We start from the raw sequence: 13,022 nt of genomic DNA, 5'->3' as shown, positions 1-13,022 counted from the left end.
CCCCCGCCCCCGTCTGAGTGCTATGCAGGCTGAGAGACCACCAAAGCCTGGAAGCTTCGGGCCTTCCCTTGTTTTTTAGGATCGACCTCAGTGATTGTCCAAACCACAGCTGAGACCCCAGGAACGCGATCCTCTCTCCCCCTCTTGCATCTTGATGGAAGCACCTGTCCTGGAACCTCTCAGTGCACTGTCAGATGTGTGACATGCCTGCCACCCTGTTGGGGACGCATCCTGTTCTTGCTCTCCTTCTACAAGTGTTTCCTGGCGTGAAAGTTGCTACGTACGTGCAAATAGTACTACTCAGGGGTGGCCCAGGCTACCCTCTTCACACTTTGGTGGGAAGATGGTCTGTGTTGGCAGGTCCTGGTTAAAGAGATAAATTAAAAGTTAAGGGGCAGAAAAACCCAAAAAAAAAAAAAAAAAAAAAAAAAAAAAAAAAAAAAAAAAAAAAAAAAAGACTGGGCACAAAATCTATGGCCCAGAACAAGTGAAAACTCATGACCCTTTGATCAAAACTATTAAGAATTTTCTTGGTATACAGGTTCCTTCCTTTAATCTCAGCACTTGGAAAATTTAAGCAGAAGAAATTACTGCAAGACTGAGATAAGCCTGGGTACAGAATGAGTTACAGGCCAATTTAGTTACAGAATGAGTCCTGTCTCAATAAAACCAAAAACAAATATCAAAATATAATTCTATGAAAGGGTAGCAGATTGCTGATGCAAAAACAAGGTCTTATGTGTTGCTGTCTAGCTAGCAATGAAAATAATTCAGCATAGTGTGCACCAAGTGCCATAGCATGGCACTCAGCATGGACACCTGCCAGCTGAGTAGGAACAGGCAGGGCGAAGTTGACCTCTGCGGTATTCTTCACATAAGTGTGGACCTCCTGGGATGTTTAGCTACCTATTATGGTATCAGTATTTCTATTCAGAGGTACTCAGAAGGGTGACAGTGAATCTCACTCTTGGGTAAAAAATTGTTTACCTCTGGAGCTTTCCTAGATTTCACCCAATGACATAAGGATTGTTCATAGCTACTGTGAGAGGTGTGACAAGAACACAGATGAAATCAGAGCAAGTAAGCCATGGTATAGTTTTCATTACAACCCTACACCTACCTAAAACAATCTCAGGAAGTGACTTTCTTGTATTTTCTGTTTGTTCTGATGATCATACTCTTTGTTTCTTGATTGATTGATTGATTGTGTGTGTGTGTGTGTGTGTGTGTGTGTGTGTGTGTGCACGCGCGCATACATGCATGCATGTGTGGACATATGTGTGGTATATGTGTCATGTTTCTCTGTGTGTGGGTGCGTGCACCTGTCCACATGCAGACAGAAATGAACTCAGATAATTCAGTATTTTCCCCTGCCACTTGGCATCTTAATTTTTTTTTTTACATTTCAATTTTTTTCTTTAAAAGAAGTGAGTTGCATACAGGGAGGGTTAAATGCTTAATAGACAAGAAAAACAAATGTGCTAGAACCAAATTATTCACCATCATCTTCTTCTTCATCTTCATCTTCCTCCTCTTCCTCATCCTCTTCCTCATCCTCATCATCTTCCTTTTCCTTCTTTTGCTTGCTCTTTTCAGCCTTGACCACCCCCTTTTTCGCTGCATCAGGTTTTCCTTTAGCTCTGTAGGCAGCAATATCCTTCTCGTACTTCTCCTTTCGGGTTAGCAGCCTTCTTCTCATAAGGCTGCTTGTCATCTGTTCCAGTGTTGTTCCACATCTCTCCTAGTTTCTTTGCAACATCACCAATGGATAAGCTAGGATGCTCGCCTTTGGTTTTGGGGCGGTACTCAGAACAGAACAAGAAGAAGGCCAAAGGAGGGCTTCCCGTTGCACTGGGGTCCTTGAACTTCTTTTGGGTCTCCCATTTGTGGGGGGTGTAATGTAGGTTTTCATTTCGCTTTCATATCAAGCTTTATCAGCCTTTGCCATATTTTCTAGCAGACACGGTCTTCCACCTCTCTGAGCACTTCTTGAAGAACTCAGAAGTTGACAGAAGCATCTGGGTGCTTCTTCTTGTGCTTCTGCTGACAGGTTTGCACAAAGAATGCATATGAGGACATTTTGCATCAGCTTCTTAGGATCTCCTTTGTTTAGTTGATTTTCCTCCATGAGGCACAAAGTTGCCCAGTGCCCGTCTGACTCTCTCTTGCCCCAGCACTGTCTCTCTGGAGCTCAATGTACTGCAATCTGCACCTTATTTTTGATGATAGGGTTTATCATTGATTGAGAGGCTTTCCATTGTGTCTAGGTTGGCCATTGAATTCCCAGGATCTGAACGTGCATCTTCCCACTCACCAACACTGAGGTGCTGTGTGCTGGGATTTTATCTGAGTGCTGGAACTTGAACTTAGGTTACTTAAGCAAGTTCTCTTACCCACCAAGCTATCTCTCAGTTTCCCTCAGCATGGTCAATACATTTTATTATCTAATAATGTGAATGCATCCAAACTGGAAAATCATGGAACATACTTATGAGAAGAAGAACATAGTTGACTATGGTGATCACTCGATATTGTAAAAATAGACTGCAAGAAGCCTTGTATCTTGTTTGTAGTGATAGAAAACCCTGTGAGACTTTGCATGTATTTTCTACCCACTGACTTTACTCAATAATTATCTGAAAGTAGTTTTCCTTTGAAAAATTCCAGGGCATTAATTGAAAGCAATAGAATGAGACGCTGGTATAAAAAGAATAACTCTGCATTAGACATGGCATGTATACTAAACCATGTAAAAGAAATATAAAAATGCTTTATTTTTAGTATCATTAAACTAGCTAGCCAAATCCTGTTTATTAACAGCCTCTAGCAGACAATTCATGATATAAAAGACAGTAAAAGCAACAAGAGCCAAACATTATTCCTTCCAATCTGATTTACAGACCAGATATTTACAAAGGTTCATAAATAATTCCTATTCAGCCACTTGATTTCAGAAGACTGGATTTTGCTGAGAGCAAGAAAGTTAAATATCATTTTGAAGCTCTATAGGACTCTTGTTTGAATTCAGACTGACTGTGGGAGTAACCAACTACCCTCTTAGGTGGATGTGAAGCCTCTTACATAGGAGGAAATTTATGCATCATACTGAAAATTGTCAAAACTCAAGGCCAGGAGATCATAGGACCAAGAGGGAAACCCACTTTATGTTTGTTATTTGTTGTTGCTGTTTCCTTCTGCACTTTTTTGGTGGTGGTAGAGGTGCTCCTTCCCTTACTCCTCCTCTCTGTTTATACAATGATTGCACATGTGGAAGCCAGAGGAGGATATCAGTCATATATGGCTAACCTCAGCTTTCACAGGGGTACTGGGGTGTCACGTTCTCAGGAACTCAGAACAGATGTGGTTGCCTGCTTAAAATTAAGCCATTTGAAAATTCTAGCAGAGATGGGGTAGGGGTAGGGCCTCATGTTCCACCCCCAACAGTGGAAGCTGTTTGCAGTTGATGGCCTCTAGGGAGTGAAGAGTCGCTTGTCTTTGGAGGGTTGCTGATGACTTTTAACCCCAGTAGATAACCCTCATACCCATGTGCATATGGGAAGCACTAATTATACTCAGTGGTTTATGAAAATATGTGTAAATAACACATGAAGTTGGGAGGGATGCTGTTGGGGCAGGGGAAGTTAGAGGGAGGAAGTGAGTAAGTAGATAAGATTAAGATAAATTGTATTGCATTTAGGTATGAAAATTTCATAGCATAAAACTCTTTTAAAGATATAAAAACATTTTAATTACATTTCTTTATTAGCTGATACATAAAAATGCAAAAATATTATATATAAAATAGTTGAGTACCAGGGATGTTTTTTATATAGCTAAATCAGGTTAATATATCTATGACCTCAAAGTTTGACAATTGGGATGAGAACTATGTTGAATTACTGAACTACATGTAGTTTATTGATAGAGTGTTACAGAAATACTCTAGGGAATATGGTATGTTAGTAACCCAATACTTGCATATTTCTTCTAGACTATTCTACAGTATTTCACCTATCACAATCTTCCAATTCATCTGCTCCTCACGTTGTATAATCCTCTACCTTCTACTTATCTGACCATTCTCAGTTTGGAATCTGCTCATTTAGATAGGAAAGATCCAAGGTATACAAAGGCAAGCAGTGTGACTTGGAACTGCATAAATGTGTTTCTAATCCCCTGCTTGAAGGAGTCTGTATGCCTCAATGATATAGAAAGATTCATATGTATTTGTTCCCAAAAGTGTTCTGGTATAAATTATGAATTGGAAATTGCTGAATGTCGATCCCAGGCATATCTCCATGATCCCAAGTGTCAGGATCCTCTGGGAGCTTACTTCTGTGACGATGCACATAGGTTCCTTGGAAACCAGATGGGAAACATCAATTTTGATGAATGTGCCAGTCTCCATAGATGGAGGAATCAACTACTACTTTGACTGTACAGATAGTAGATATACAGGGACACACCGTAAAATTTTGATGCCTCTTTGTTGGTCAAAGACTTATCACAATGACACAACATATAGACACTGCTGACAGCTATATTTGTCACTGCTGGCCTGGTTGCACAGGTGTTCTATGTGAAACAGATGTAAATGACTGGAGTAGCAAACCCTGCTAATTTGGGGGAAGAAGAGGAAATTGGCCAAGTTGTCCTCAGAGAATCAATAGGGACACATTGCAGGCCTGTCTTCCTCCTTCAACTACCTTGAAAGCCTCAGGCTATGTTTGTATCTTTAGCCTGAATTCACAGACTGGAGTCTAGCATACTGTCCTCTGAGGGGCTCCACCCAACAGCTGACCAAAACAGATGTAGAGAGCCACAGCCAGACATTTGATGAATCTCAGGAAGTCTTGTGAAAGAGTTGGTGGAATGACTGAGGAACTCCGAGGGCATTGGGACTCCACAAGAAGACCAACAGAGTCAATTAACCTGGACACTAGGGGGCTTCTAGAGATTTATAAGCAATCAAGAAGGATACATAGGCTGGACCCAGCCCCTCCCTACACACACACATGTAGCAGAATTATAGCTTGATCTTCATGCAGATCCCTCGACAACTGGAATGAGGGTCTTACCTTGACTCTGTTGCCTGTCTGTGCATCCTTTTCCCATAACTGGGGTACCTTTTGTGACTTCAGTGGGAGAGAATGTACTTAGTCCTGCACTGACTTGGGGTGCCAGAGTGCGTTGGTACCCAGAAGTAAAACTCCCCATTCTCAGAGATGAATGGCAGAGGTGGTAGGAGGAGAGAGGCTGTGTGTACTGGGACAAGAGGGAGGTTTTAATTAGGATGTAAAGTGAATGAATAAATTAACTAATGAAACAGAAAAAATAAAACCATCTTCATTGTGTACCCCTCTCACCTGAAAAAAAGGAAGGACTCAGGGTAACTTCAGGAAAGATGGTGCACTAGAAAGCTGTTGCCATATGACCTGGTAAAGGAGAGAGGTAAGGATAAGAAAAAAGTGGCTCAGTTCCAAGGAGAGAAAGAAAGGATGATCTTCAGATAGCCAAATAAAAAGTGGAAGACTATCTCACATGTGAAAAGAAACAATAGGATGATGACACAGTGAAAGAGGAATGCAGCCAACTTGAGTCCAAGCTGTGTAGACTCATCCAAAAGTGATGTTTTTACTTTGTTGTATTAACAAAAGCTTTGATTTTTAAAGGTTAAATTTCTTTTATAATTTGTAGATTGGAGAATCTTTACTTTTCTTTGGGTGGTTTTCTTCCTCTTTTTTCTGATATACTTCTGTTCATATTTTTATTTTTATCTTCTTAGTATTTTTATTATGTTTCGTCTTATTTGTGCATCATCTTACATCAATCTCAATTAGACTTCAAGCTTTCTCATTGTTGTAAAATACTTTTTTAGAGTTTTCTACTTATCTTTTTCTCAAATATCTTCATTTTTTTCTCTTCTTTCTCATGGCCTTCTTCTATGGTGTCACTTTTTCCTTGATGTCACCTCACTTCTGCATGTCTGCACTGTACTTGGCCTGGCTCTGTTTACCTCAATTTTCTATTTTTACATTTGCTTTAAATAATTACATTCATAGTATACTACATTATTTTGCCATCTTCTATTTTAAAGTAATTGGCTATATGTTGGTGGGCTTTAATTGTTTTTTTAAGAGTATGTATCTGTCTTGCACTGTCTTGGTGATATTGCTGCTTGTACATTATGTTTCTCCTCTCTGAGTTGTGTTTAGTGCTCCTGATGGTTGAGCCCTCAAGAGCACTCACAAAGAAGATATATAGAAACCAACAGATACATAGACCATATCACAGAAACAAGTGAAGCATTGAGAAGCAAGGTGGAACACCTCTAGAGATCACAGCTTATCTGATACCTCACTCAAGATTCTAGAATGAATGAAAAGTAGGGTGACAGTTTCAAAGCTACTAGAAAAATGGTCAATCATCTCAAAGCTGCCAAATACAAATGAGATGATGAATGAAGTAAGGAAATATTTTCAGGACCTGGAGAGAAAGCCAGCAACATAAAGAGGAAAGTAAGTAAAACAGATGAGAGAATCAGCAGTATAGATGAAATATTCAGCAAAACAAGAGAAATGCATCAAGGCCACACCCCCACTGCCATCTAACAAGCTAATCCTGCTGTCTCCATTTCTGTGTGGAGAGTTTACCTGCTACACAGATTCAGATACCATACCCTATTTCCCTCCAGCATCTAACTACCATCTCAGGACCCACAGATGTAGTGAGAATTTATTTTTCTTTGAAAATCACTGAACCTCTCCTGGGCATATACCCAGAAGATGTTCCAAATGGTAATAAGGACACATGCTCCACTATGTTCATAGCAGCCTTATTTATAATAGCCAGAAGCTGGAAAGAACCAAGATGTCCCTCAACAGAGGAATGGATACAGAAAATGTGCTACATTTACACTATTAAAAACAATGAACTTATGAAACTCTTGGGCAAATGGATGTATCTGGAGGATATGATCCTGAGTGAAGTAACCCAATCACAAAAGAAGTCACTTGATATGCACTCACTGATAAGTGAATATTAGCCCAGAAACCTAGAATACCCAAGATACAATCTCCAAAATACAAGAAAATCAAGAAGAAGGAAGACCAACATGTGGACACTTCATTTCTCCCTAAAATAGGGAATAAAATACCCATGGAAGGAGTTGCAGAGACAAAGTTTGGAGCTAAGACGAAAGGATGAACTATCCAGAGACGACTCCACCTGGGGGTCCATTCCATAATCAGCCACCAAACCCAGACACTATTGCATATGCCAGCAAGATGTTGCTGAAAGGACCCTGATATAGCTGTCTCTTGTGAGGCTATGCCAGTGCCTGGCAAATACAGAAGTGATGCCCACAGTCATCTATAGGATGGAACACAGAGCCCCCAATGGAGGACCTAGAGAAATTACCCAAGGAGCTGAAGGGGTCTGCAACCCTATAGGTGGAACAACAATATGAACTAACCAGTAACCCCAGAGCTCATGTCTCTAGCTGCATATATAGTAGAAGATGGCCTAGTTGGCCATCATTGGGAAGAGAGGCCCCTTGGTCTAGCAAACTCTATATGCCTCAGTACAGGGGAATGCCAGGGCCAAGAAGTAGGAGTGGGTGAGTAGGGGAGCAGGGCAGAGGGAGTGTATGGGGGACTTTCGGGATAGCATTTGAAATGTAAATGAAGAAAATATCTAATAAAATAATTTTTAAAAAAGCACTGAAATGTGTCTTATGGGTATATGTTTTCATTTTAATACCAGGTGTGTGAAATGGGGCTGCTTCAGACTGTCCATAGCAGTGGACTATGATTTGCATTGTACTCTAGCAGAGGTGTGATTTTTGTGAGTTGGATATACTTTTCATGAATGTGTGACTTTTGGAATTCTGGGAAATCTTCCGAAAGTATATAAATACTAGGGCCCTGAGAGATGAGGTGGATTGTTGGCTGTATGATGTTCATTGCAGTTTGTTGAGTAGCACAGCAAAATGGACAAGACCCAAAATAAAATGACAAGATAATGTCTTTCTCCCAATAATGACCAATCCCATAGTAATAGTCCAAAATAAACTTTAATGAAACTCCAGACAAATATTTTAAAATAATGATTATAAATATGTTCCAAGAATTCAAGCAGATATTTGTATGAACTTAAAGAGAACAAAAATACACTCCTAACTGAAGACCAAGAAAATACAAATAGCTGAATGAAATAAGGAAGACAATTCATAATATGAAAATAGAATTCAACAACATGGTGGAAATACTGAAGGAAAGCAAAATGAAGGTTAAAAGGTAATTTCAAGGTGGAGGGACTAGAACATTCAGGCCAAGTTGATATATATGAAGAAACCCCATAATTGAGGTATATAAAAATCTTTGGAAAACATGAAAAGACCAAATCTAAAAATCATAGGTGTAGGTGGAGAGAAAAATTCGTGGCAAGGACATAGAAAATATCTTCAGTAAAAAATCATAAAAGGACAAGACTTCCTGAGGAGGACTCCATTTGGCTTAGAATTAACACCAATAATTACAGAGCTGGACTTCATAAACTACAAGCTAAAGAGTTACAGTTAAAGAAATAATCAATCAGATTAAAAGGACACTCACAGGTGAGAAAGAATCTTTGTCCACTTCATATATTTGACAAAGAATATACAAAGAACAAATGATAATAATAACAGCAATAATAAAACTAAATGGTCCATTAAAAAAAATGGACCTAAACCTGAACCAAAAAAAATCTCAAAAAAGTAATAAATATCTTTAAAATATTTATCATCCCTAGTAGTTAGCAAAATGAAAAGTGAAAACAAACTTTAATATTTCCTCTTCCCTGTAGTCATCAAAGATCAACAAAACAACCAACAACAAATGCTGACAGTAATGTAAAGAAATAAGAATACTTATTCACAGTTAGTGGGATTGTAACTGATACAACCACTGTGGAAATCAGTGGAAAGAATTCTGAAAAAGCTAGGAAACAAACAAACAAACCCCAGAAAAACCACCATAAGATCCAGCTACCTCAATCTTTAGCATAGCTCAAAGAACTTGATTTCCTATTCCACAGATACTTGCTCAGCTGTATTCATTATCGCTTTATTTACAATAGCTAGGAAAGGAAGCAACCTAAAATTTCCACAACTGATGAATGAATAATGAAAAGGTTTTTCAGATACACTATGGACTACTACTGAGCTGTAAAGAAAAATAAAATCATGAAATTTGCAGGTCAATGGATGGAACAAAGAAAAGATAATACTGAATGAAGTAACCCAGGTCCAGAAAGACAAACACCACATGATCTATCTCATTAGAGTTTCCTAGCTCCAAATTTATTTTATTTTCTTATTTATCTTTATTTTCTTGTTTTGTATTGGGTATTTTATTTATTCACATTTCAAATGTTATCCCCTTTCCCAATTCCCCCCTAGAAGCTCCCTATCCCATCCCCCTCCTCTTGCTTCTATGAGGGTATACCCCAACCCACCCACCCATTCCTGCCTCCTTGCCCTCGAATTCCCCTACACTGGGGTATCGAGCCTTCACAGGAATAAGGGCCTCTTCACCCATTGATGCCTATCCTCTGCTACATATGCAGCTGGGGCCATGAATCCCTCCATGTGTACTCCTTGGTTGGTGGTTTAGACTCTGGGCCAAAATTTTTAAGATATGAGAATTTACCTTGATTAAATTTATTAATGTAAGGTTCTGATAGGTGAAGGAAGACTCCAGTCTCAGATAGTATGCAAAGACAAAGAGTACTTATTCTGCAGAATAAATTTATATATTATTTATAGCACGCAAGGGTTACCATTGTTTCCAAATGGCAACACCCACAGAGGCATTCAAGTTCCTTTTGTAACAGGACTGTTTAATTGCTTCTGAGATAACAGCAGACTTCTAAAACTTAGGGCACATTCAAGGGGGTTACAGAAACCATTAACCAACAGGACCCCGGGTGCTAAAACAGGAGATAAGATATTGACTGAGTTTGTCTAAACAGACTTCAAGGACAGCTTAGTTATAGTCTAAAACTTTTCCATTACCCTGCAATCTAGAAACAAATGGTGAGAGTTAAGCCAGATGATTGCTCCTAGTGTATAAACACTTAGGCATTCTCTGTTATAACCTCTTATTCAATTTATGACTGAATTTATGTGCAAACTCACAGTGAGGTTTTTTTAGTGTATGAACACATAGGCTCTGAAAGCCCTACAAGGGCAGAGATAAATCCCCCTCCCCTTTTCTTTTAAGACTTCAACTTAGAGAAGTACAGTTCCCTGCAGAGGCTTCGCTTAGCCTCCTGCTGTGTCACTTTGAGGTGGTAACTAGTGGCTGCAGCTGCCAGCCTTAGAGCCACTCAGTCAGGAGAATCAACTGCAGAAGCAGAGTGCCCTACACTCAGGGTAGATAGCAAATGATTCATTGTCTAGTTTCTGGGTGGAGATAAAAATGAAAAATGAAATCCTCATTAAGGTGGAAAGATCCACACTAAATTCTATGGAACCATGCCATGAACTGGTATACCAGACAGAATAGAATAGAAAAGTGTGGAGTACAAGCAGTCAGTACTATCTGCTTCTTTACTGTGGATTGTAGTACAGACCTAGCTTCTGACTGTGGGATACTTTGGAAATGGATTAAATGTGTTTGCATTACGAACTTGACTCAGGTTAGGATGGGAAACATACCTTTGGGTGGGTTTGTCAGAGTATTTACAGAAATACTTAACTTCATAAGGACCCACCCTGAATGTAAGTAGTACCAACCCATGGTCCCAGGTTCCAGACACTAAATTAAAAGAAGAACTCAAGCCGAGGACCAGGATTCAGTCTGTGCTGCTCCCTTACTCTAGATATAGTGTGATAAGCTATCTCTTAATCTTGGAACATTGCCTTCCTGGACATGATGTACCTTCAAACTATAAGAAAAAAAAATCTTCCTTAAATCTCTCCTGTCAGGTATCTTGCTGCATGGAAGCTTTGGGGAGAAGCAGAGAGTATTTGGTATTGTAATAATCTCTGTTACTTCTTCTTCATCTTGCTGTGAATCTGAGGTGCCCTGAAAACTAACAAATTCAGACTGAGTGACATACATAAAGTTTTGTTTCAATTTGCTGTCTCAGCCTTGAGTCAAGGACATAGGCTAAGAGAGTCGGAGTGACTACAGAGAATGGGTATAGAAATTTTCAGAACACTATGAGCTACTTGGCTTGTACTCAGTGTTCATGTGACCTTTTATGATTATAGCCCATCCTAGAGGAGGAATTAACATTGGAGACAATTAAATGAGTTCAATCTCAAATTTAATAATCTACAATACTGGAACCATTATGCACAGCACCATGTTTCTTAATGGCCATTCATATTTCTGGGTATGTGATCTGCCAACAGTAGGGCCACTAGGGCCATTGAGTCTATTTTTTGATCTGGGAACAAAAGTATCCTGCCTGGAAGCTGCTGGCTGGATTTCATAGACTACTTCTAGACTAACACTGATGTAGTAGTAGAGTAACTACTTCTAGACTCATCATTTTCTACCTCTTAAATGGACAGGATCACAGTGCAACCCAGGTTTAGCAATCCAACTGTGTGCAGCTCAGTAGGAAAAGAAGCCCAAAGATCATTATGCATTCTGGATAATCTGGCTCAGCTTTATTTCTGATGTATTTGTTTTATCCACAATAATGGGTGTATTAATCACAGAACTACTTTAGTGTGCAGAACTGAACTTTTACCAAGGCTGTCATTTAACTCTTTTTAAAATATCAACATAATGGAGGATATGAAGAAGCAGAAACCTCATGACTATAATACTAAAATATCATCAAATTGACATAAAAAGAGTAAGAAGGAGTAGAGATAGAAAATTCCATTTATTGAAATAACCTCATGATATCTTTTGCCCTTTACTCACTAATAAAAGAAGGATTGGGAAAATGTCATTTTTGAAAGTTTCAATTCTGCTGTATTAGTCAGGATTCTTCAGAGAGACAAAATAAGTCAGACGGCTGAGGGGTGAGGGGTGAGGGGGTCGTAGATAGATGTCAGACAAATGAAAATATTGTGACACACTGTCTAATGTGCTTATAGGGGCTCAGAAATCTAGTTATCCAATTCATGTACTTCTGAAGGCCTGAGAGCCTTGTGATCTAACGTCGGAGGGCAGGCACACTTACAAAATTAACCGTCACATCCATTTTCTAATATTGCATATTAAAAAAACACCTATTTGTTTCTGTTGTATTGTAGTTTAAATGAGAAATATTTGAATTGGTCTCCAGTTGTCGGTGTTGTTCATGGAGGTTATGAGGTGCAACCTTTCTGGAGGATGTGCCTCATACTCCTGCTTGCTTTCTCTGCCTCCATTGTGCAAATGAGTATCTGCTCTATCACCTGCCAGTGCCAGCTGCCATCCAGTGCTGCCTCCAACCACAAGCCAAAGTAACCTACTTCTTCCTGAAGTAACTTTTGGTCGGAGTGTTTTTACTACAGAAACAAAAATGACCAATATTTTTTGATTTGCTTTTCTTTTGCTGACATTAAAATTTATTGGAAATATTTGAAATATAACCAATTATGACCTACGAGGCATTACATACAAATAATCCACCATATACAGTTCTTTAAAAAAGAAACCCTATGCTCTGTTTAAAATATTCAAATTAAAAAGTGAGGACATAGAAGATTCTTTGGAAAACAGTTTATGTAAGCTGTAGCAAACTAATATTAGAACCCATGAAATATAGCTAAAGGTAGCCCTAAACAGGAAATTTCTCTTGCTGTTCTTGCAGAGGACTATAGTACAGTTCCCAGGAGTCCTTGCAGGCAACTCACAATGCTATTCTAGCTCCATGGCATCTCATGAGCCTCTTCCACGGACACCTGCAGGCACATACATAAACATAAGCACATGCGCATGTGTACACACACACACACACACACACACACACACACACACACAGAGAGAGAGAGAGAGAGAGAGAGAGAGAGAGAGAGAGAGAGAGAGAGA

The 13,022-nt window shown here is 39.3% G+C and overlaps 1 pseudogene; it reads left to right on the top strand.

The window, feature by feature from the left end:
- Nucleotides 1-8,256: 8,256 nt before the first annotated feature.
- The window catches only part of LOC110337327, a 36,727-nt pseudogene continuing 31,961 nt past the window's right edge, over nt 8,257-13,022 (top strand).

Source organism: Mus pahari, chromosome 1 (assembly GCF_900095145.1).
Source record: "Mus pahari chromosome 1, PAHARI_EIJ_v1.1, whole genome shotgun sequence".
NCBI classification, from domain to species: domain Eukaryota; kingdom Metazoa; phylum Chordata; class Mammalia; order Rodentia; family Muridae; genus Mus; species Mus pahari.
Note: the sequence above shows the minus strand (reverse complement) of the source record. Positions and strands in the feature narration are given on the sequence as shown.